The following is a 25,894-nucleotide window of genomic DNA, read 5'->3' on the forward strand; positions in this document are numbered from 1 at the left end:
CGACGATCCCATTCACACCCGACGCCCCAGATGGGGCCACGGGAGGGGCTAGCAATACCTTTACACCACCCAGAATAAATAAACTTGTTTTTCAAGAGTCAGCGCATTCACGTACACCTAAATTCGTAAGTGAACGTACGCTTAAAGAACTCCTTGTAAATTGTAGATATGACCCGGTGGTTGGTAAAGAGGATGAAATGGTCCTGGCATCATTACGTATCAGGCGAGCCGCAGAGTATTTAGCGAGGTTACCAGGGATGATTACGCATCTAGATAACATATATCATTTTGTTCAAACAGGACGAGATCCAGGATGTATTAACAGAGCTATGGAATTCCAGAAAGTAGAGATACAGGGGGAACTGTTACGTTTCCTCATAAACTGTGTAATCAGAAATCAAGATCGTCCGGGGGTAGACCCGAATGCAATGCTTATTCTTACAAGATGGAGTCAGAATATATCAGAAGGGAGACACGATAAGCAAAATTGTATAATAGCCATGTGCCGAAAAATACGTAAAGAAATAGAGCGTATTCATGAAGAAAGATTGGGAACAGACGAGTTTGAGCAAGATGAAGTGTCCGAATCAGGGAATTCCGCAAGACAGTCAGAGACCATAGCCTATGTAGGCAGAGGAAGATCCTGTGAAAATACTAGATGTTTTTCTGATCCCATACACTCTGTATGTCCAAATAATAGCAGAACGTATCCGACGCCTGTAATAAATCTGAAATCTCCTGAACATTCGTTTCAAGCCGCAGATAAAATACTACGAGAACGAAGAGGTTACCACCTCCTCGATTCCATGGATGAGCAAGAATTAGCCAGATCAGCCGTTCACTGGATTGACAGTCCTGAAAAATACGGTGATGAGACCGTAGCACACACGTTTTTTAATCTCAGTACAGATGAACAACGTTTAGCTGGAATCTATATGATTCAGCAACTCCTCATATTATATAAGAGCCAACATGCTGACCCTGGTCCTTTACCTGATATATTAACGGAACTACTCACGAACAGATGGAGAGGTTCTAGTAACAAGCTAATTAAAGAGATATTAGTGTCACGTAAACAGTATGTCCTTTTTGTAAGTCCGGATTCTCTCTCGCTGCCCCACAGAGAAAGAACGCCGTACTATATGGATAGACAAAATCCTTTACGGGAAGTGCACCCAATAAAAGGCGAAGACAATGAGTTTCACCGTGTATTTGTTTACACACCCATATCAAAAATGGAATTATTAGAAATGAAGAAAGTAGTACCTAGTCACGACAAGGACCCAGCGGGTTTCCACCGAGAAATTAAAGACATGTTACTGATGGGAGAGTACACCTTTCCTGATATTATGACGATATTAAAGGTGCTTTTGCCTGCTGGCATTTATGAAAAACTGAAAGAAAAAGAGTGGGAAGTGGGAGACCAAAAGATAGACTGGACAGCATTAGCAGAGGAAGAAAGGGGCCGAACTGCAGGTTCAGGGCTCGGGGATAAAGTTAAACTGTTACCAGGTTTACTAGTACAGGTACTGCCACGTTTATTAACTACAAAAAAGGAAGATTGGGGTGCAATCACAGCCTGCAAACAAAAGCAAGATGAAGACACAAGCGATTATTATGCTCGATTTGAAAAATGTTTTGGTATAAATAGTGGTATAAAAGCAAGTAGTGATTCATATCCACATTTATTTGTGACAAAATTAGTGGAAAATGCATTACCTCCAGTAAAGAATAGAATATTGAAATTCGAGAGTACCTGGCAAAGTAACACTCCGTCGCAAATGCTACAAATGTTACAGTATCATCACAATAGAATTAGGGATGAACAAGAACACGAGCATAGACGCATGAAGGATACAAAAATGAAAATGCTAGTTTCTCAGACAGTACCAGCAGATGGTCACAAAAAGGGTGTGACACATTCTGGTGATTCTGCAGTTCCTGTAAAAGGAACCTGCAATTACTGTAAACAACTAGGCCATTATGTACACGATTGTCCAGTCCTGAAACGTAATATAGCTACAGGTATTGCAAAGGAGAGACCACGATTAGTTAGACAAGATCAGAATGAACAAGGAGCTATGCAGCATGGACAGTCCATGCCAGTTCAGCAACAGTCCATGCCAGCCTCACAGCAACCCATACAGTTTGTGCCAGCTGCACCACCGTTGCCTGCTACTGCCACACAAACCACAACACGACAAATGTATCAGACTGCACAGTATGAATACCCTGAATATCAGCGCTACGCATGAACCAGCCTAGAGAGGGAAGTTGACTTACCGCTTATCGAGATTCCTGTAGATCAAGAAGGACCTTATGTACATAGTGAATTATTAGGTCAAGATAGAAAATTCTTACTCGATACAGGGGCAAGTCGAACAACTATAAAACGAAGTGAAGTTCCGGGGGCACCCCTCTCAGGCTCTCAAAATGTTTCCCTTGGTTTTTCGGGAAAACCTATTGTTAATGAAGTATCACAGCCTCTACCACTTACGATAGGACCTTTGACACGAACTACAGATTTATTGCTTACTAAATCATGCCCAGAAAATCTGTTAGGAATTAAAACTCTGAAAGCACTAGGAGCCATAATATGTTGTTCTCCGGAAGGAGTAAGGTTGTTTTTGCGGGATTTTAAAGGTCACTATGTGTCTAGAGACATGGATCCCCGACTACAGACTTTACCAGTACATCTATGGGCACAAGGCCCTACGGATGTTGGCTGCATGAACATTACACCCTATCGAGTTACATTGAAAGCAGGAGTGGTACTACCACGAATGCGACAATACAAGTTACCGCATGATGCTGTAGTGGCTTTGCTGAAAATCATTGATGAGCTGATTGCCCAGGGAGTAGTTGTAGAAACAGACTCCAATGTATGTAATTCACCGATAATTCCGATTCTTAAACGAACTGATCCTACTGCTCCGCCAGTATACCGATTGGTTATTGATTTGCGTGAACTAAACAAGTGTATTGTACCACAATTCCCTGTGGTCCCTGATATATCATCATTGTTGACAGCAATTGATTCCGAAGCAACATTCTTTACTGTAATCGATCTCAAGAATGCCTTTTTCAGCGTCCCAATAGATCCGGAAAGCCAATACTTGTTCGGATTCAGTTTAAATGGGCGCAGCTTTAAATTCTCACGCGCTCCCCAAGGATTCACAGAAAGCCCCAGCATCTACAGCCAAGCATTGAAACGAGAACTTGACAGTATCCACATGCCAGTCAATACTGCACTGCTTCAATATGTCGATGATCTGCTGATCACCGCGAGAAGCGAGTCAGAATGTGAAAAAGCTTCTCTGACAGTTTTACATTTCCTAGCCGACAAGGGGCACAAGGTGTCCCCTTCTAAGCTGCAATTCTGTGTTCAGCGAGTTATTTATCTTGGTCACTCGCTGTCCAAGGAGGGAAGGCAGCTTACACCAGATCGCATCCAGTTAATTGCTAACATGTCAATACCCCAGACACAAAAGGAGGTGCGAGCTTTCATAGGCCTCACTTCATATTGTAGGCAGTGGATCCCTCAGTACGCATTTCTAGCAAAACCACTCATTCAGTTAACCACACAGGAGGCAGCCACATCGACTGTTCTCCCTTGGACTCAGGAACATACACAAGCTTTTGAAAGCCTAAAGGAAGCTTTATGTCAAGCACCTGTTTTAGCAACACCATGTTATAGCAAACATTTTACACTCTTTGTTACAGAACGCGAAGGTACTGCCTTGTCAGTACTCACTCAGGATCAAGCAGGATCACGCAAGCCATGTGCTTATTTTTCCAGTACATTAGATCCCGTAGCTCAGGCTTTGCCTGCATGCCTGAAATCAGTGGCAGCGACAGCTTTAGCAATCAGACAAAGCGATGCCATAGTATTAGGACACCCATTGACAGTTCAAGTACCACATGCAGTAGAGGTTCTTGTGAACCGAACACAAACACAACACTTGACCATAGCAAGACTTACCGGTTATGAACTGACATTGTTTCAACCACACATAGAGATCCGACGGTGTAATACATTGAATCCTGCTACACTATTACCTGTAATTGGAACAGACCCACTAGCTCATGATTGTGTTGAAATCATTGAAATAAAGACGAAACCTAGACAAGACTTGACAGACGTTCCATTGTTAGATCCAGACCTGACGTTGTATGTAGACGGATCATGCATGAGAGCAAGTACAGGAGATTTAGTGGCCGCGTATGCAGTCACAACAGACACTGAAGTTATTGAGACAAATTGTATAGATACTTTGTCAGCCCAAGCAGCAGAACTTATTGCCCTAACACAAGCCTGTATTCAAGCCACATATAAGAAAGTTAATATATACACTGACTCACGTTATGCATTCGGAGTTGTACACGACTTCGGCGTGCTGTGGCGAGAGAGAGGTTATTTAACCTCCCATGGTGCCCACATTCAGCACGGACCCCTCATTCATGCTTTGTTAGACGCAATACATCTACCCACTGCTATATCGATTATGAAATGTAAAGCACACACGAAGGTTACTGATACCATTTCTCAAGGCAATGATTTAGCTGACAGAACAGCTAAACAGACTGCTCAGAATCGCACATTAGACATGACAAAGCCAATAGTTCAGACACCAACACAGTGTATGACAATTAAGGATCCCACACTTGACGTAATTGACATACAGACACATGCCACAGCAGAAGAAATAAAGAAGTGGACTGAACTAGGAGGGATCCAGACAGATCAAGGATGGATGACGAAGGAGAAATCTGTATGGTTTCTCCCTGATTCCATGGTTCAAGCCATTATAGCTACAGTTCACAGTCCAGCACATTTAGGAGAGAAGGCTATGCTAGACAGCATTCAGCACATTTGGTTCAACAAACATTTACGAGCAGCAGCTAAACAAAAAGTTCGTACCTGTATGATATGTTGTCAGTTTAATCCAGGAAAGAGTGTTCCCGTAGAGCAGGGTGGATTTCAGCCTCCTGACCATCCTTTTGAAGTCCTCCAGATGGATTATATTCAGATGGAACGTTGTCGAGGATTCAAATATGTTCTCGTAGTTGTCTGCGCTCTCTCCCGTTGGACAGAGGCGTATCCCGTATCAGATTACACTGCCCCGACTACTGCCAAGCAGCTAGTTCGAGAATTCTTCCCACGGTACGGTTTACCACGTGTTGTATATTCAGATAACGGTCAGCCTTTCTCATCCGAATTAATGAAACATGTCTCACTCTTGTTGGGATATCAGTGGAAATTCCACTGTGTCCGACACCCCGAGGCAGCAGGTCTCGTAGAAAGACATAACCAGACACTGAAAATCAGACTGTCCAAAATATGTAGAGAGAAAGGTGTCGACTGGATAGTAGCATTACCAGTTGCACTCTTTTACATGAGAATGGTAGCACACTCTAGAACAGGGCTATCCCCGTATGAGGTGATCTTCGGTAGACCGCCGAATATGTGGGGGACGCCTATACCACGCAAAATAACTGACATTGACTGTAACATGCTGACAGATTACTTGGCTTCCTTGATGTCTGCACTACAATCTTCTCGTTCACAGGTAGCTGCAGCCTTTCCCGACAACACTGAGGCGAAACCCCATGACGTTGTTCCGGGTAATCTTGTCTTTGTGAGAAATTTCGACAGGAAAAATCAACTGGAGCCCAGGTGGAAAGCACCCAAGTTGGTCCTGTTGACCACAAGAACAGCCGTGAAGATCGAGGGACGCAAAGGGTGGATTCATTCAAGTCACATAAAAAAATTTCATGGACTACCTTCAGATATAGACACTGTGCCCTGCACTCCCTCACAGACTGATTCAAAACTTCCTTTTGTTGAACAGAATGACTCTCAGTGCTATAAATTAAAGCTTAGGCCCAAACAGTCGAGCAATTTGATTGTTTAAGTCCTCTCCAAGGTGAAGCGGTTGAATTGTCTCCGACATGTATCCCTTGGACCTGAGTAGAGAAAATACCCGAGAAATGTTGAAACGACAGGCGTATTGTAAATCACTGCGTAGCTACTGTATGAGGACATTATTAATTTTGTTTTTATTGAGTATTTTAGTAATTATTACGAGTGTGATTTTGCACATATATCATCCTATCTCTAGACATGTTTATAATGTTGCTGCAGAACATTCTTTTAGTGACCTACCGCCACATGAATTATCTTATAGACTTGCGCTGCGCAATAACACCTTCATTAGTATGTTACATCATTCCCATCAGACTAGTAATGCGACCAATTGTTGGGTGTGTGGCCGACTTCCTCCCTATCAGAATAACAAAGGAGTTCTGCCTTTCTTTCCACATCCATTCACACACAATGGCTCCTGTGGAGCATGGTTTAGTTTATTAAATTCCATAGACCCAGACACAGCAGTTTATCAACAACATTGGATATGGGGAAATCTGAATCTAGTTTTATTCAAAGTCTGTCACCCTAATAAGGAGGGTCACCCCAGTAGAACAGGAACTGATTTAGAGAATGAAGTGTATAAATTAGGTAATTTTACGCCTAATCTTATGATTCTGAATGTCAAATCCGAAGTTGAACTAATTCTGCCCACTATGTCAGTATTTCCAGTTAAGGGTGAATTATGTGTAAGAAAAGTTGGTTCCATACATATGGGCCATAGCCAATGCGTTACTACAATAGAATATAGTGATCAAGGTAAATCTTCATTTAGAGCTTCTCGCCATTCTTACTTTATATGTGGTCAGACGGCATATATGCGTCTGCCTCTAGATTGGGATGGTACCTGTTACATAGCATTCCTTTTGCCACCTGTTTTCCTAGCTCCCCCTGATTATTATCGAAATGTTCATTTAGTACATAAAAGAGAGCGGAGAGATCTCCCAGTTGTCGATTATACTGAGACGGCATGGGACAAGTATGTAGATTTCAATAAAGGTATCTTTCCCTATATAGGTACCATATCAAATAGTAAGCTGATACGCAGACTCACCAAGACTCTTGAAGCTGTAGTAAACGAGACTATAGCCGCCCTAGGCAATCTGACAGAGGAACAATCAGTGATGAGAATTGTTGTTCTCCAGAATCGTCTTGTCCTTGACGTCATCCTGGCCGATAGGGGCGGAGCTTGCAGGGTCATCGGATCCAGCTGCTGCATATTCATACCAGAAAATTCGCCATCTGTATATAAAGCTATAACACGCCTTCATAAGATTGTAAGCCAGATACACGAAAATCCAGGCACTTGGACGTGGTCCGGGTGGTTTTGGAGTGTGATATCAGCCTGGGGATGGAGAGTTCTATCCTTCCTAGGTATTGGCCTTCTTATGCTCTTCAGTTGTTGTTTATGCCTACAATGTGGACCAGTGATTTGTGGTCTGTGTGCCACATCATGCATTCCATATCAAAGTTCTCGTTCAAAATGCCGGAAGAAGAAGGAAGAAGAAATGATGCTCCATGAGCAAATCGATGGAATGATGAAGATTGATATCTCTTGAAGGGCAAGAAGGGGACAAGGAGGGAATGTGGAAATGTGGATTTTCCTGGTCAGTTATGTCCCCTATCTTGGACCCCAACGGTTCTATATGCATGTTACAAGTACATGTATGTTCCCTCCAGTTCCAGTTTCTAAGACGCAAACATATGTGTGTCTACCGTCAACATGTTCTCTGTCAGATCCGCCATCAAAGGGCTGGATATTCGATTCATAAGTATAAAAGGCCACCGACTTTATATGGCTAAATTACTCCATTTTTACAGTTCAGGCAAGTAGGCCCGATTCTGTCCTCAAAGCCTTTCCCTGCTCTCTGTCTCTGACAGCTTCAGCTTGAGCTCGCATCTGTATCCATGAACTTTGTCCTACTCCCTGTGCAGCTAACGGTGCCTGCCTCGGCCAGTTTTCGCATGCCTGCCAAGAAGCTGTATTTCACCTTCGAATTATCTATTTTGCTCTCCAGCCGATGCATTCCTGTCTAGTGATTTAGGTAAACATTTCCTTTAGCTCACAAGCAAAGGACTCAGCCTTTCCGTCCTCCTGCAAGTGATTCATAGCCCTGCTGCCATGGAAAGTTTTCTGCCCCTCGCATCTCATATAGACACTTAGACGTTTGTGCACGCACACAGTCAGTATAGACTAGATTCTGTCCGAGAGTCCTTCCTTGTGGATAACATAGTTCTCCAAACATAGGATGGTAGATATGATTTGGAATTAGGTTGACTTGACCCCCCAGACTTCTCGTCTCCACATGTAGAGCTAAATGTCAAGTCCCCTTCACCCCCTAGTTGCACGTCAATTACACGTCATGCTGCTGCGCGCGCATCTATGCCAAGTATTATCTTATAGATCCACCTATGTCTGATAATTCTAACCAATCATGTTTCTTTTATTCCTTATTACGCCTAGTTTCGATTACGTACCTGTTTTGTCACTTTTCTTATCAAATGTTACGCCTTCTACATTCGTTTCATTGTAATGCAGTTATTATAAAAATGCATGTCTGTCAATAAAGTATTGTACTTCACTTCCTGAACCCTCGTGGTGACGGAACCTGAAGGCCGCGACTCGAGTCGGCCATTTTGAATGGAATAAAGCCCATTAGAAAACCTCTTATACCACGGATTCTGCCTCTTGTTATTTTGAGCTATTTTACTTTATTTAAGATCCCGTATGAAATTCAGTCCGGTATTTTTATTTACCACAGTATTTCCAATGTTTTGAGGCTGACCTACACTTAGGGTGTTAAGATGCTCTTTCCTCCTATTTTCTTTACCTCACCTTTATATGTTCGCTTCTTTTCTATCCCTCCCTTGCTCTCTTAGTTCGCTTTTCTTTCTCTCTCTCTCCAAATCTCATCATTTCTCTTTCCCTGTCTCGTGCTGTCGCTCCATGCCAGCTCTTGACCCAAACCTCTTCGAACTGTCCTGGGGTTCAGCTCAAATGTTGTTTGTAGGCTTCCTCATTACTATTGACAGTCAGAAGAGGGCCATGAAGCAGTAATGTCACTGTGACCCGGCATGCCTGGCCATTGGGCCCAGAGTCAGTCCCAGCTGTCACTCTATAGAGGAGGGCTTTAGACTTCGTAAAGTCTAGACTTCGTTAAGGCTGAAGTCTAGAATACAAATTCTTGGATAAGCATCGCTTGCACTATCCTTCTGGCTTGACGTTTCCACCTACTCTTGTTAACATAGGCACACCAGGGTTGAGTCTCAGTGGAGGATGAGATGGACTGGTTTTGAAGATCACACATTGGACAGTGAGGAAGATATTCTAGGTTCAAATGCATACAATGTATGCATAAGCATACCAATAGCTCCCGCAGCTCCTGTGGTGCGGGGAGCCTGAGCTCCACGGGGTGCCCTCCGGCACTGTGCATGGGCAGTGGTCCCCTGGCCGGACAGCTCCTGACTGGGTCTGGAGTGTGGGGATCTTCCTCCATGTACTTTGCAGGGGGCCCCCTCCAGTTTTGTTACGCCACTGACATGCATGCTGGTCTGACACCAAGGGTAAATGTCTGGTTGGGGAGGTCTGACACAAAGATCATAGTTCCATGGCTCCCATACATCACCTGAACATTGCTGGGTTCATTTCAGGTGACATAACCGAAGCACCCGCACAAACAAACAAAACCCTAGAGGTTTTGTCTCATAATGCTGGGAGTTTCAAAATTATACACATGCACAAATTAAAAATAGAGGCTTTTTTGTTTTTTAAAGTAGTGTCCTATTTTGCAGTAATCGTTAACATCTAAGGACAGTGCTTGTAATTCCTGTAATCTTGGCACCAAAAGCAGACACTTTGCATTACAGATGAGGACATTCCCCTAGAAGTCCCTCACCTACAGGGGTTCACAGGCTTTTGTGAAATGTACATGACATAAAAATCAGCCTCCCAGTCCTCAAACATCTGCGGATTTCTTGCACATTTTTCTCAGCAGTCTATAAATATTACTTTTAAAACTACAGGCAGGACTCAACCAAATTTGGAAGAGCACACACAGGGCAGTGTCCACTGCATGCCATTCTACTCAGCTGCTTTTTTGCACTGCACCATCTCACAAAATTAACACGTAGATTTTACACACCCTTCCAACAACCTTTGATTCACTTGCTCAAATCACAGATACGTTTTCATGACCTAACAAGAGTGGATTACATTTTATTTTGAAATATTTGTGATGATTTATCAATTATTTCAAAAGTTATTTGCAAAGTAAAATTTACCTATAACCGAAGTTATCTAACCATGACAACAAAGCTTCTAATGTGCATTATGAGACGTGCATTCTCCAGCACACTGGATCACAGGCTGATTAAAATGTTGGAACATGCAAATAATACAGCACAATGTACCCAATAAGTTGCCTTTTATTCATATAATGTGCAGAATAGATTCTTTTTTTCATTCCAAAACATTTAGCAAGCCTCCTGGCACAATTCTAGTGATGCTAATAACTTTTTAAAAGGGTATTAATTAGCTGTGTATACAAAGTCTTGACTACCAACTCTGCACATTTTTAATATAACATGTGTATTTGTAAAGCGCACATTCACCCAGAAGGGTATCTTGGTGCTTAATAACAGATGTTTATTGTTATCCAACTCAATGGTACTCATGTTATCGACCTCAGAAGGATGAAAGCCTGAGTGGACTTGCTGGGATTTCAGCCTGTGACCACGAGGTCAAACACAGGCCCCCCACAGTGGAGGAATTAGCCTACTAAGCCACCAGACTATTAAATGCAGAAGCTATGCAAAGTGCATAGCTAACATACTTTGAAGAAAGATTAGGTGAAGCTTAGGACAGTGGGCATCTACCCCAACTCAGTAGCCATCCATCCCATAAGAATGATTTCCAAGTGGCGGTTGAGGCACTAATACAGCACCGCACATATCATTAATACCAAAAGTAGGGGCATATTTACAAGCCCCTATCGCCACCAGAACGCCACTTTTTATGACGTTCCTGAGGCGATAAACTCTTCGCCTTATTTACAAGGCGGCGTTAACCCACTTAACGTGACTTAACGCCGCCTTGTAAATAAGGACCTCTTTCACACTACACTTAGAGTGAAAGGTGCATGCAATGGGTGTTACGGTGGGCCGCAGCACCCATTGATTTTGATGTTGCCCCCTATTTACAAGTGTGCCGTAAATAGGAGGCAGCGCCAAAATTAAGACCAGGGAAAACCTGGTATCAACATGACGAAACGAGGAGAAAATATTTATTTCTCCTAGTTTTTGCTGTTTCTATGTGTGCGAAACAACAAATCGCCATGAATGATTGTTCATGTGCAGGAAGGTGTCCCTTCCCGCACATAAATAATAATTTAAAGAAATTATGATTTGCAACTTCTATGTGTGCTGCAAAATGCAGCACACACAGAAGTTACAATTCACCATTCTGGATTGTTTATGTGCAGGAAGGTGCCCCTTCCTGCACATAAATTATCATTCCCTCAATGCAGGCACCCTTGTACTATGGTGCGAGGGTGCCTGCTTTGGCGCTAGGCAGCTAGATTCAGCGCCTGTGCCAAGGGAAACACAGGGGTGCGCCACATTCTTGTGAATAGCAATGTTTGCTTAATGCCACACTTCGCCATGCCCTTGTCAATGTGCCCCTCAGTCCAAACCCGGAATTACGTAAACCAAGGTGCCCGCGCTGCTGAGGGATCAAACCACCACAATCCGTCCAACAAGGCAACAAAAATGTCTTCCGTAAGGATTCTTACTGGCAAATCTCAGCACACTTCTTCCTAGGTCTCCAAAAATAGTAGATGTCTCTTAGTAAAATATGAACAGTTCCAAAATTCAATTAGCTTCAGCAAAGTACAGGAAAGTCAAATTTCAATGCAAGCTTGGAATAGAATTTGATTGTAGCTGCTGCCAATCAGTTCCAATCCCTTAATCATCTCCAGGGCCAAACAACCTTCTCGATAAATGTAGCAGAATCTTGATGAAATCGTGTTGTATTTATGACTCTTGTATCCTCGCAGTCTTTATGCTTTCATGGTTCCAGCCTATGCGGCATATTGTGATATTCTGAGTAGTTCTCAACATTTACAACCGACTCTAGGGTGCTTTTATGTGTTGGCATGGTTCATAGCTTGAATTAATGTTGTTATTGAGTGTGCTCTTTGTACTCCGCGAGCAATTTTGTACTCAGTGCTTAATTTGTAAAAGAATAAGTGCCATGCCCATCTTCGGGAGCCTCTGCAACTTGCACTACCCATTGCCCCTGCCATCTCTGCAAGTGACAGTACCAGTGTGACTACTAACCATCACTCCTACAAGTGTAAGAATTCAGACTATTCCAGGCCCCCAGAGCTATAAGAAAGACTTTGGAAACAGGTATTAGCCAATTTTAATGTATATTAAAATAATAAACAACTGTTGTTGTGCTCATCTATAAATTAGACAGCCAGCGCCACCATGTGGCAGACTGTCATAAGTGCAGGTGTCGACAATTAAGTGCAGGTGCTGAGCACCAGAGACCACCAGCTCAAATTAGGCACTGTTTATACTGCTTTAAAACCTGCGCTAAATTGAAGTCTCCTGCATGAAAAAAACATGAAAGACCGCAATAAGCAGCTTCTCTCAATAAATTAAACAAACCCAGGTCATTTTTAAGGTTTGGCTTGGTAGCACAGGGGTCCTCAGATAATTATGTGAGAATCACAGAGAGGGGCTTTGGCTCCACCCACATGTTGGAAGCCAAGAGTACATATTTTGATTGGGCAGATGTTGTGCGCTTGCAGAAAAAAGTGCTGTAAAACTTTATTTCATTAATTTCAGGTTTAAAATAAATATATAGGACATTATTAAGAAGTTGACAGATGTTGGCATTTTTCTCAAGCAGCAGATGGAGGAAGGCAGTCATACACGGATTTGTAGGTCTGGCTTAACAAAGTGAGAACGATTGGCATTGCCAATGCTTTTCCTATTTGTTTAAGACACTTGTCTCAATATTCAGGTTGAAAACACCCGAATGATATATGGATTTAACAAAGAGCGATCAGTGAAATTCAAAATACGCCGACTCGATGCCGGAGAGAACGCACTTGACCAACTGCATCCCTAGCTGTGTATCTTCCTTCCTCCTCTACACCCTGTGTGCAGAGGAAGGACATTGATTGGTGATTAGCATACAAACAAGACAAGACTGCAGCACACAGGCATAGGCTGACTACCCCATCCTATGCCACTCGGACACTGCCTAAGGCCTGAGCCTTTAACCCATAAATAATTTCTATCAAGCATACTAGCTTCATTATTTCAATGGAAGCACACCAGAACTACATCAACCAGAATATTTTTGGTTGACACATGAAAATCCAGTACCAGCCAGTACCTGCGACAACATGGAGCTAGGTGCCCACCTGTTAAGGGAGGCCTAGTTGAATGGCCAGGAGCCCCCACTCTGTCCCCGCCCCCAGGAGCTGAAGGCCATACCACAGCCAGGGAGACGGCTGAGTAGAGGGTAGGACACTCACCACATGGAAGAGAGAGGCGTAGATTCTCCAGCCCAGCAGATCCTCCACTCCCCATGAGCTGAGCTCTACCAGAGGGCACTCCCCACATCCTCACATTACCACCAGCAGCCGCAGAGCCTGAGCGGACACGTGGATGGAACACAGCAGGGCAGGAGGTGGGAAGGCGCAGGAGCATGGGGGAGGTAGAGAGGACCCCAGAGCAGGACCCGTTCTATTGAATAAACTCATATACTGTAACTGACCGAAAACCCTAGGGGGCACCGCCATGGGGCAGAACAGGGCAGGGTAAAAGATATAAATAGGGCAACCGGTGCTGTGGCATCAGAACCCAGAGATTTAAGGGTCCCACTGCCCGCAATTATGGTTGAACTTTACCACCAAACCAGAGGATAGGGTTCCAAAGGTGAGGTCCATTGCCGCTGGTACCAAGAATGTGAAGGGTGAGAATATAAAACTAAAATAAAAAAACTAAAGGGAAGGTCAGAATCCTGTGTTGTGAAACATACACAAACAAGAAGTACAGCACATTGAGCCCCTCTTTATGAATCCGACGCAGTGAGTAAGGAAACCTTTGAAGGCTGCCTGCAAGGGATGGCGAGAGGGCCTCCAGCCATACCCATACACTCCTCGATCTGCCGAGCGGGGGGGGGGGGGGGGCAGGGGCGCCGTTATGTATAGAAGCCTGGGGGTCTTTGCACCGCGTGCGCTGCGTGGTTTCCCTTAAGCCCCTTCTTCCAGGAGGAAATGGAGCCTACAGGCTCGGTATGAGAATTTGTGTAGATCTCTTTTAGGAATAAGGTAGGTAACTCCTGTCTGTATAAAGAGGGACACTTCATGATGTGAAGACTGGTATGAGGAAGGTAGAGAAGAGGTGGCGTAATGGCGACCTTTTAGCTGGGGAACCGGGTTCGAGTCTCGGCAGAGATGCTCAACATCGTGTGATTCTGGGCAAATCCCTTAATCTCCCCGTGTCTAATAAAATAGATATGTCCGTCACTAACGGCTTGTGGTGCTCATGTAAAGCGCTCGGATATTTTCGAGATCCAGTTGTTATATAAAACTCCCATAAAAAAAATTACTCTCGCCAATTTAGATTCGTGACTCGTGCAAAATGAAATAACTCCACTTGGACCATAGAAAAACAAAAACAACTAAACAATGGCGGCAACCACAGAAAGACAGCATCCTGTAAAGCAGGCATGCAAGATGCTAGGATAAGGGCCCTTTGATGTCAGCATGCTTTGGTCGAAGAAGCAAACAAACATTAAAGTTAATAAAAGGGACATTTAGCTCAAAAGGGAAGTATTCCTGATTCATGAAAGAGATGCCTGACCATGCAGGAAACCAAAATCATTAGTATTTTAGAACTAAAACTATCATCTTTAATATGGTATCGTGCCTAAAAGGAGTTAAGAAAGAGATGTTTTGCAAAAATGGCCTCTCGGGAACAGTTACTAACTTGCCACACACTTTGATTAAAATAGGTAGGCATCTTAAGCTTCGTTATATAAATAGTGCATGCCTATAAAACGCAAATGCAGAAAAGAGATACAAAGATAAACATATCTACATATACAAATCTTGGTAAGTGAAGTCTGGTGCAGGGATATAAAGTGAACTGCATGGGATCATACAATGTACTCAATTGGGGAAGCTCGGTTTGTTCAGCCTGTCTCCAGGCTCTTATCTCTGCAGTTTACCCACAAAATGCATTTATTATTACAGGAGTATGCACAATTTTCCAATAACCTTTGCCAAGGTGTATGAAAAACGTCTCAAATTCCTGAAGGTTGCAAAGCTTTTCTTTTGTATGGAAACTCTGATTTGTGTGATACTTTATGTTGCAAATCAACCCTATTTAACCCCTGCAAAATAGCTTGGCACAGTTCAGTGCAGTTTGTAAAATAAAAAAAAAAAACATTTTGAGGGGGGCAATTTTTTGTAGGAGTCCGTTTCCGCACTACCGAATATGGGGGGTGTCCGATACAAGGATGCTTGGCCTTGATTTCTTAATTCCTGTTACATCCACTCCACCTTCTTTATCTCAGTCCTTACAGAAGTGAGTTGTAGGCACCTCCCAGACAGGCACCCTGCGGTCCACATACAATGATAATCTACCTTGACACTACCCAGAGGGAGGCTCCACCCCAGAGATTATAAGCGAGGGTTATACCTTCCCAACTCCTGAGTGTCATACCCAAGCTTACTACGATGAAGCTGGAGAAGCGTAGTTTACACTTTGGGCCTCATGTAGGTAGCCAAATACCGGTCGGTAACGGCCGATTTTCGGTAAATATGCCGTTACCGACCGGTATTCAGACAAGTGAGATGTAGGAGTCCAAAAACGACTTTTCGGTAAATATGAGGCGGTAAATACCGAATCATATTTACCGAATTCTAAAATACCGAATCAGATTTACCGAATACATACTTAACGAATCGGTAAATATGAAGTGGTAAATATGAAGTGGTAAAAATTAAAATGACATGTAGGAGCACTCGGTAATTAAGAAATCCAAGAAAATCGGTAAATAAGAGTCGGTAATTAACACGGATTGAAAGCAGGTGGTAACCATCAACAGTGCATATAAGCAATCCCAAAATGCAACTGCGTGGACAACATGGCCGCTATGTATGTCATTGCAAGGCGCCTACGTCTACAGGCAGCAGGACTGAGGGTTTTGCGACGGGAGGAACGCATCTACAGACAGCGCATCACACTATTCCAGCTGACTGATGCAGAGATACATGAGAGGTACAGGCTACACCCCGAAACCATCATGGACTTAATCAGGGACCTTCACCCACTCCTGGACCAGCCAATAAGAAGGGCGCACGCCATACCCCCACATGTGCAGGTGCTCTGCAGCCTACATCTGCTGGCATCCGGCAGTTATCAGGTGGTGATAGCTGCGGTGGGTGGTGTATCCCAGAGTTGCCTGTCACGTTGCTTCAGGAAGTTCCTGGATGCCATGATGCAGAGAATGCACCACTACATCAGCTTCCCCAACACACAGGCTGCACTGCAGAAAACAAACACAGACTTTTATCACATGGCACAGTTCCCCCATGTCATCGGCTGTATTGATGGTACACACATCCCAATCTGTCCACCAGCTGACACAGAGCACATCTACAGGAACAGGAAGTCCACCCACTCCATCAATGTGCATACCGATTTGAATGATTTTGTTAAGGGTCCTGTGGGTGGCAGAACCAAAAGGTGGGCGTATGCTATTTACAACGACGTCTGGAAGTTGTCGCAGATTGAGGCGGCTTCCAGATTGAGAGCTATTGACCAAGCAAACATGGAGAAGGTTTTAGCCGTTATAGATAATAGCATTAGCACTCTCTCTTCTAGGATTTATACATTAGACACTATTGTTTCTTCGGTTGTTGATATTGTGCATGATGATATGTCTGTGTTATATCATGGTCAAAACCAGTTGCGTTCTGTCATGCAGTTTGCATGGACGTTGCAGACGTTAAAGGCAGGGAGGGTCCCTTGGGACTATCTGAACACTACATCGTTATTCCTTCCCTTTAACCTTACTGACAAGCAGCGATTTATGTCCATGAAGGATGCTACATATTCATTGTTACATATTGAAAAGTTAGAACCGTTGCCTTTCTCTGTAGCCGAGATCAATTCAGCTACGTGGTTAGTACACGGATTGAAAACTCTCCCTTTCGCGCTTTTTAAGTTTACGTCTTGTATGAAACATTATGCTTTGGGTAGGTATGAACCGCTGGGCACCGCTTTCATACATGAGGTTTGGTCCCTCCCCTTTATGTATAGATGTACTAGGGACGGAACTGAGGTTTATTTGAAAGGCGAGGAATGTACCACAACACCAGACCATTCCTTGGTATGTAGGCACATTCAATTACACGGCGCATGCAATGTACAAGCCCCGATTTTGGCGTGCGTCCTACGAGGTATCCCAGTGCCTGTGATTACACCTTCTTTCACGCTGCTTGCAAACGGTAGTTATTTAATTTTGAATAATGAAGCTTGCTGCGGGATGTTAGTGGGAATCCCGTACATAGTAACTGTCTCGCAGAAAGTTGTCTGCTGCAATAATGTTCTTTTTCCACCCCCGCATGGGCGGCTGGATGTTTCCATCTGGCCTTCGATTCCAACCTTGAAAGCAGAGTTCAACAAGTTGTGCAGAATAAGAGCGCTATTGTCCCAAAAAGAGGTGCCTTTGACTTCCTCTCGTGAAACATTTGTCCTTCACGTTGCTAATACGCGCACTGAGGTACAGGCGCTTCTGAATACTGACCTCCCCCGGCATTTCGGCTCTTTGATCCAAACTATTTTCAATGCCTCGTCCACGACCGGCCTGGCTCATTTTTTTAAACTTGTGGGCTCGGGTCTCGTGACCTCTTTCCAAACTATTTTTGGTGTGATTCCGGCATTTTTTCATTCACTTTTCTCGAGCATCTTTGGAGGTGTCCCGCTGCTTCTGGCGCTAGTGGCAGGTGTGCTGCTTTTCCTTTCTATACTCCGGAATGGCTGCTCCTTCTGTGCCACACGAGCACCTGTCCCGTCTGCATCTTCTTCGTGATAGGATGCTTGACTTTTATGGTACTTTGCCATTGGCGACTTTGAGCCTGGCTTATGGATTATCCTTCAGGTATTCCTACTTCACCTGCGTACAACCTGTATTTCACTGCCTGGATTGTCCCTTTGAATGGCCTCTGGATTTGTGCTTGACCAACATGGTGTCTCCGGTGCCGGATTTCGATCGACTGATGAGGCCCTTAGTGTCTCACGAGTTGGCCTGTTCTGGTGTCCGGATTATGGCCTGTGGTGCGGCGCATGGTATCCTGGGTAATTGGGACATCTCTGCGGCCGCCTACGACTTCTTGGCTATGAGCTATTTGGAGGAACATTCCGGGTGCCCTCTGATTGTGCTAGAGGCTCCGATGGTTGGAGAACACGTATGTTCCTTTTCTTTACTTAATTGGATGGCTGAGACTTTTAATGGCCCTGCAAACGATTTTTTGTTGGAAGCAGTGGCCACATATGCTGCCTATACATTCATGGATTAACTGGACTGTCGTCCATTGCGCCTGTGCTACTGGACAGCACCCTGGCGCAACGTTTATTTCTTTTATTTCTCTTTTTTCTCTTCCTGATGGTCGTTTTGAGTTTTTTTATATACTTGCATTTTTTTTAAGAATTCTATGCTGCTATTTTTTGTAGTTTCGGACTTTGGCGCAGCATTGGTTACGCCTTGTTCTGCTCTGACGAAACTGAACTCTGCGTTCTCTCTTTTCTTGCCTATTAAATAGTGCTTCGATCAAGGGGGCGTGTAGTGAGTTCTCCCTGAATACGTACATACATTGTTAAGTTAGCATAACCACGTTAAATGTTAGAAAGCCATCTTTTTGTCTTTGCACACGACACTGCGTTTACATGTTATTTCTTAAATAAACTGCTGACTCGAGACTTGCTTCACACGAGAGCAATCTGTTGTTACCATCCCAAGCTCTGCGCAGCGACCTTGGTCTGTACATGGTGTGACAAACAGTCTGGAATATTACACAATGCATGTTTTCCACTCTAGGTTGATCGACCCACTATTTAGCCATAACACACGCGCAGCTGCAAATACCTGAAAGTTGTTGCTTTTTTTTTTTTTTTTTTTTTTTGAAACCGTTTATTGCAATCTCAAATATATACAGGTATGGGCCTACAACCTTCCGGCCGGCCGCTAAAGTGACGATAACAAATGAGAAACATACAATGAGGCACTTAGCTTTGCATAGACACTAAGGCAGGAGGTATCAACAACGCAGGCCATATGGCTCAGAGCCCGCAATACGGTTTCATTTTCTACAACACAACAACATAAGTAAACACACACCCGCAAGGCAACCCACGATCGAGAGTGACAGCACGTGCTCCTCAAATGGGGGACCCCAAACCATCCACTGAAAACCCCCAAGAGGGGAAGGGAAACAAAAAGTTGTTGCTTTTAATATCACAGACATCATGTTTATTATTCAGACCGAAGACGAGCCTTCCTGCGAGAAGACTCCTGATGCTCCTGTGATGTGATTTCACTAAGCTGATCTTTGAGGTATGGGGTCCCCTATTCAAGCCTAAGAGACCTTCTATTAGCATAATAATAATATTAGCTTCTTAGTAAAGGGAAGGTGGTAGTATCCTCGGTATTTTCCGATTCGGTAAATACCACCTCGGTATTTACCGATTCGGTGAATTCCGATTCGTGATTACCGAATGTTACCGAATCGGTAACTGTTACCGAATTTTTACCTACATATAACTTACCGATTCTAATTTACCGATTCGGTACGGCTCGGTATTTAAGAAACGGTAAAATTTATTTACCTACATGAGGCCCTTTATGTTTTACTTCAAGCTTCTCCTAAAAAGGTTTCTTTAGGGGTGCATTATAATCCTAAATAGGCCGCACTCACGTCTATTCGGAGTGACTAATTTAGGACTAAGAGGGTTAGTGTTTAAGATATCACGTTTATTAGAAATGTAACTGACAACCTCGTGCCTCATTCTGACACCCACCTATAACGTACCTTAATGTGTGAAATGGTCTGACCATACCACTGTAATAATGTAGTAGAAATTGTTTATTCATGATGTTGAAAATTCAAAATAAGGTGTTTCACTAGTCACAGAGAAACTGTATTACAACCTGAGATTGTAAAAATCTATGCATTTTTGAAATATTCTTTTTTAATTATGAAGCACTGTATGCCGTCATATGGTATCCTCATGGTGATTAGAAAGGTGGAAAAAAAGGGAGAGAAAATGGTAAAGTCTTTAGGGAAGAAGGCAATCAGTTAACCAGCAAAGAGGGCCTCACCAAGCCTGCCCCTATTGTAAAGCCCAGTAACTCCACCATCAGTGCCTCTGGGGGCGGAACTAATGTATATTACAAATGAGAAAAGAGGAATTACTGTGTGAATCTGTAATCTGGGTCCAGTTCTGATGGCATTTTTCATATCTCACCAGATAAAAAACAACAGGTAAGCGGTGTGACCAAGTACCTTGTAATTGCGATGTGGCCGGTGACTATTTATACCAGCCACGTTGGATATTTATACCAGCACATCGGAATTACCAGGGTCCTCATAATGTCTTCGGTCATTAGGAGCTCTGATCCTATATGCCGGAATATGATGTTAAAGCCTTACATATTACAGCAATGGCATTTGTGTCACGGGATCTTGATACAATAACTGGTGTTAGGCATCTTATCAACAGCACAACATGGTGGGATGGTGGTAGTCACATGAGTAATCATGGGGAGAGTTGATATTCGAACATGATATATAAGAGGTAAGTATTTAAGGACTTTCTGAACTTAAGAGAGTAATTTTGTATTCTGAAGTGGATCAGTAAAGAATACCACAGGGAGAAACCGACCACCTTAAAACTGTGGGGCGGCCATCACTACGGCCTGACAGGCAGTATTCAACAGGCTGTCAAGTCAGAGTTTTCCTATGATGGAGCCATCTGGGGTTCTCCTGTCTGGAAACAGTGCTTTCATTGAGGCAAGAGATAGAGCAGAAGAATGGCAAGTTTGATGGGGCTGTAACTTGCAGAATCTCCACCAGCTGAAAATCTTTCAAAGCACGATATATCATATCATCCACAAATATGTGGATGTACTATTAACACCCGAAACTACTATAGCCCCACAGCCTTTTTGGATTCTCCTGAGGCAGTTCTGATCTAGTCAGATCTTCCCAGTGGAGCCTTTAAAGTTTATCTGCAAGGCAGCCCCCCAGTGGCAATGTGCATTAGCTGTCAAAATAATTACTCTGATGCTAAAGATGTTGCCTCAGTGCAAAGGACTGGGTTAAGAAGTGGGGAAAGCTCATTAAGCACCAAGCATGTGGGCTAACTCTCCCAGCAGAGAAAGAATTACCTGCAGACTTTTCCCTCACTGGGGCACTCAGACGGGATAACCTGATCAGCCTCACGAGGGTGGAGAAACCCAACTGGGCTTAATGAAAGAATACATGGGGTGAAATGTCGCCCTGACATAGGAGGAGATTTTCTTAAGGGCAAATTTACTCCAAGACATCCCATTAACTATATGGGGTTACTCCTCTGATCGACCACCCTAGGGGTCAGGATAGTCCAGTGGACTGCAGGGGGTATTAAATGAGGGACGTACCCCAAACAGCACATGGCTCAACTCCTTTCGCACCCCAATAATGCTTAGCTTTTCCCTCAGAGAGGGCAGAATAGAGAAACTGCACCACTGGGCCCACATAATCTGGGGCCCACTACCCAGAGGAGCACGTTCTACCTGGATATTTATGGCTCGGGTGGGAGAGATTTCTGATATGGCTTTGTGAGTTTAAAAAAATATATATTTTTATTAATGGAACACAAGACAACAGTACAACAAAAACATCAACGTAAAGAAAAAGAGTAATCGTCAAGATGAGCATATCACATAAATTAGACACATCATACATATGATCAATAAACTCAAAAGAGACATTACAGATAATGATACGGGCACACAATGACATTAGATCCTTAAAGTGACTCCTTATCCACAAAGGGGGTACACAAAAACCCTCTGCTTTCGTTCCAGGGGCCCCATTTTTTAGACCATTTGCCTGGGCAGCCTCTGCTCTTGTATATCACCCTCTCGGCCTGCATGCACCAGTCCATGTCCTCCGCCCAATCTATGCGCCAGGGCACAACTCCCCCTTTCCATGTTCTGGCAATATTACGTTTTGCTATGATACAGCTCAAGGAGACCCATAATTGTTCGGTGCGGTTGAGGTCGGTGGCGTCCCAAATGTTTCAAATACAGAGTCTAAGAGAGGGTTCTATTGATTTCTGGCATATTCGGGACATGGTGGACAAAATCTCTTTCCAATAATGTTGGAGAATTGGACAGACCCACCACTGGTGTAAGAAAGTACCCAAGGAGCCACAATCCCGGGGACAGAGTGGGGAGGTCGTGAGACCCATTTTAACAAGTGCTGTGCTGGTGTAGTAAGCCCTGTGAAGTATTTTAAGTTGTATAAGCTTAAAGCAGGACCGGATCGCCACCTCCCTGGGAGATGCCAGGGCCTCCCTCCAATCTTCATCAGGTATATCCCCTACGTCGTCTGACCATTTCATGAGGAGTTTATCGAATGGTTCTGGTACGTTATTAAGTATCTTATGGTAGGTCAGGGAAATGGCCTTATCTGGGAGGTAGTCGTCGAGAAGCCTGTCTTCTAGAGGTGAAGAGACGGGCAGATCGGAACCCTTGGGGATGGCTTTATTTAACGCACTACGTGCTTGCAGGTATCGGAACGTTTCCCCCTCATGTAGCTGGTATTTTACTTTCAATTCACCGAATAGAGCCACAGCACCCTTTGCCCACATGTCCCCCATTGCGGGAAGACCAATCAGGTCCCATTTATCAAAACCAGGTAGACTCAATAGCATACCCAAGTGGCAGGATTCCAGCAATGGAGTAACTCACGTCATTTTGCCCTTCCAGCCCATCGCGGCAGTGGCCACGTGCCAGAGCGAAACTGCAGTGGAGGTAGGGGTATAGATGGGTAGTTGCTTGGGCCCCCCATACAAGGCCCTCATATAATTGCCCACCGCCATATTGAACCTATCCATTCTGTACGCTGGGTCTGTCATGGGACGGTGGGCCCAATGGTTGAGGACCACCAACTGTGAGGCCCAGTAATATGTTTTGATTGCAGGAAGAGCAATACCCCCGTCATACCAGCTGCACGTGAGTTTTGTCAGGACGATTTGGGGAGTGCCACCATTCCATAGTAGTGAACGGACCTCAGAATCAATTGTTTGAAAATATTGTGTTGAGACGGGTAGGGTGTGTTCTGTAGGGCATATAGGAAACGGGGAAGTGCCATTATTTTGAAGAGGGCGGATCTACCTAGTAGTGTAAGGGGCAGTCTTCCAATGCTGTACGTCAGGCCAGAGGCGATGCAGGGGAGGGAGGAGGTTTCTCCCATGAAAGACATCCACATCTCTCTTTGCATAGATGCCCAGGTAGCGAAAGCCGTCCGTGACTATGCTAGCCGTGCAGCCCGGAGGAAGCCGTGGGGGGTCCCTACTGAGGACATAGATCAATGACTTGTCCCAGTTGATGGTGTAGCCCGAATATTTCCGGAAGAGAGTGAGAATATGGAGCAGCGTGTGAAGTGAAGATAGGGGTTTGGCCAAATATAAGAGAATGTCATCATGGCTTTGTGTTTTTTTTTGACAATACCTAAAAATATTTCCTATGCCTTAAAATTGAGCTGTCATATCAGTGAAGCAGCACATTATTAAACAAACCAAACAAGTATGTTTACAAGCCAATTAATCTGTGCAAGCACAGCATTATGTGGCACACACACAACAGTATTTACCTTATAATCACCGTTGCACTAACAGGATACAGTGGCGGTCTGTTGATATACAACCGTTCTGGGAACATAAAGCGATATAATGTGGTTAGAAATTAGCCACCTTATGCCATATGCTTTCTCACATAACCCAATGTGCTTGATATGTGTACCAATAGTTTCCCTCATCCCAAAAACCCATGGTATTTTATAAAAACCAACATAACACAGAAAAGGCAATATGACTTGTGTGAACCCAATTCAGTGTGCACAAAAGTGCTGCCATTATTTTTTTTTATAGATAAACCAATGCACTTGCCATGTGAAACACAATGGTTGATAAAAACCAATACATGTCACATATAAGGGAAATTTAATTTCCACAAGTTTGGCACCACATATTAAAAATGTTAACTATTTATTGGCCGGCTGTTCCAAATCGACTAGTGTTTTCAAAGTCTAAAGTGTGCATCCTACATTTTTCCCTTTGCACTTTCTAGTGGGCATTTCCATGACTCACTGAAACTAGCAAGTTGGTTTTTCCAAGTGAACATTTGCTTTTATGCATATTATATCTTGCCTTAGTTCTGGGAGGAACTCCCTTTTTAGAGTCTGCTTCTTGTTGTATGCAGTTGCATTTATAATTGGAAATCTAGGTTTTCAGAAGCTTTTTTTACAGAGGGTGTGTGTGTTTTTCCTGTTCTCTGCTCTATGAGTTAAAGGAGAGGATTACTTCCTGTCAGAATTAGCTGTGTACTTAAAGTCGATGAAGTTTTCACATTTAAAAAAACACAAAGTGCGGGTAAACAGAGCTCATAAAAGTAGATTGTTTAGGATAAAATGCATGCAAAAACAAACTGTTAGCTGGACAATTGTCTTGTAAAAAATGTCTCTGCATGAAATTTCCTCTGCAAAAACAACTTTTGGGGGTGGGGCGTAAAGTTCTGCGAAGATGACAAACCTGTCAAGTCAGAACGTGTTGCACTGAAGCCAAGGTCGCTGAAGATGGCGTGATTATGCACGGTGCTAGAGTGAATCAGCCAGGTATGGCATAGGATGTGGCGTACGTGCACAATGAGCCATCGCCTGAGTGAGCTCTGGCTGTTCGAACAGTGGCAGATATGAAAGCGCTTGTATTTCTTGCACTCACACAATGGGACGGCGCGCAATCAATGGCAAACACGCACTTTTCTCCTGTGCTCTAGTTCCCCTAAATTCTCATTTTACCCCGGCCAGAAGATATTCATTTTGAGCAGGGTCCATACAGTGCTCCGTGCCAGTAAACAGAGACGCTTTAAACTAGCATGGGCATAGTGGGCTCTGGCCCAGGGCCCCAGCCTTTCAGGGGGGGCCCTGAAAGAGACAGCTCTGTTCTGCAGAGAGTCTTGCCCTGAACACCTTGAATAGTTTTTAAACAGATTGTTGTAAAATAGCGTGTTCCCATCATTTGTTTTTAATGTGTTAGAGTCTATTACAGACATTTTGCAGACAAAATGTTTGTTTCATGCAACATCCATATTAAAAGTTTCTTTTAGATCAATACAGGACCTCGTATGTGACAAATACTAGGGTGTCACAGATATTATTTGCAGTAATATTAGTGAGTTGGTGCTGTGTTACAAGACTGAAAACACACATCACTATCCCTGAATATCAGATGTACTCACATTTAGGATTAGACCAGAGGGCATGAAATCGCTGAAACTGGATCAGAAAATCAAAGCTGTTCCAAGCAGTGGGCCCCCAAAATACATTTAGCCCAGGGCCTCCAAAATCCTTAAAATGTCCCTGCCAGTAAACAAGACTTCAGGGCGCAGAAAAGTCTCTGAGAAGGCAGGCTCTCGGCACAAGACGACTTTATATATCAGAGGAATAATGACAGGACACCGGAAGTTAAAACTCACAACCAGGTAGGACAAAAAGTGTCTACCAAGGAAGTGAGCAAAATTAAAACTCTAACTAAATTGAATCCTAGTGTGGCATCTTATGTTCACGGTGTGTGATAAGCATGTAGCCTTGAGGGTGTGGTGTAGATGACTGAAAG

General features: G+C 43.7%; 1 long non-coding RNA gene across 1 annotated transcript in view; it reads right to left on the minus strand.

Annotated features, from left to right (window-relative positions):
• LOC146829571 (uncharacterized) overlaps positions 1–25,894 on the minus strand; it is a 168,500-nt gene that overhangs the window by 17,250 nt on the left and 125,356 nt on the right. The window contains exon 2 of the long non-coding RNA XR_014962010.1: positions 23,875–23,932. This is a non-coding gene — a long non-coding RNA (uncharacterized LOC146829571). The remainder of the gene's footprint in view (positions 1–23,874; positions 23,933–25,894) is intronic.

This window comes from Triturus cristatus, chromosome 5_2 (genome assembly GCF_964204655.1).
Source record: "Triturus cristatus chromosome 5_2, aTriCri1.1, whole genome shotgun sequence".
NCBI classification, from domain to species: Eukaryota; Metazoa; Chordata; class Amphibia; order Caudata; family Salamandridae; genus Triturus; species Triturus cristatus.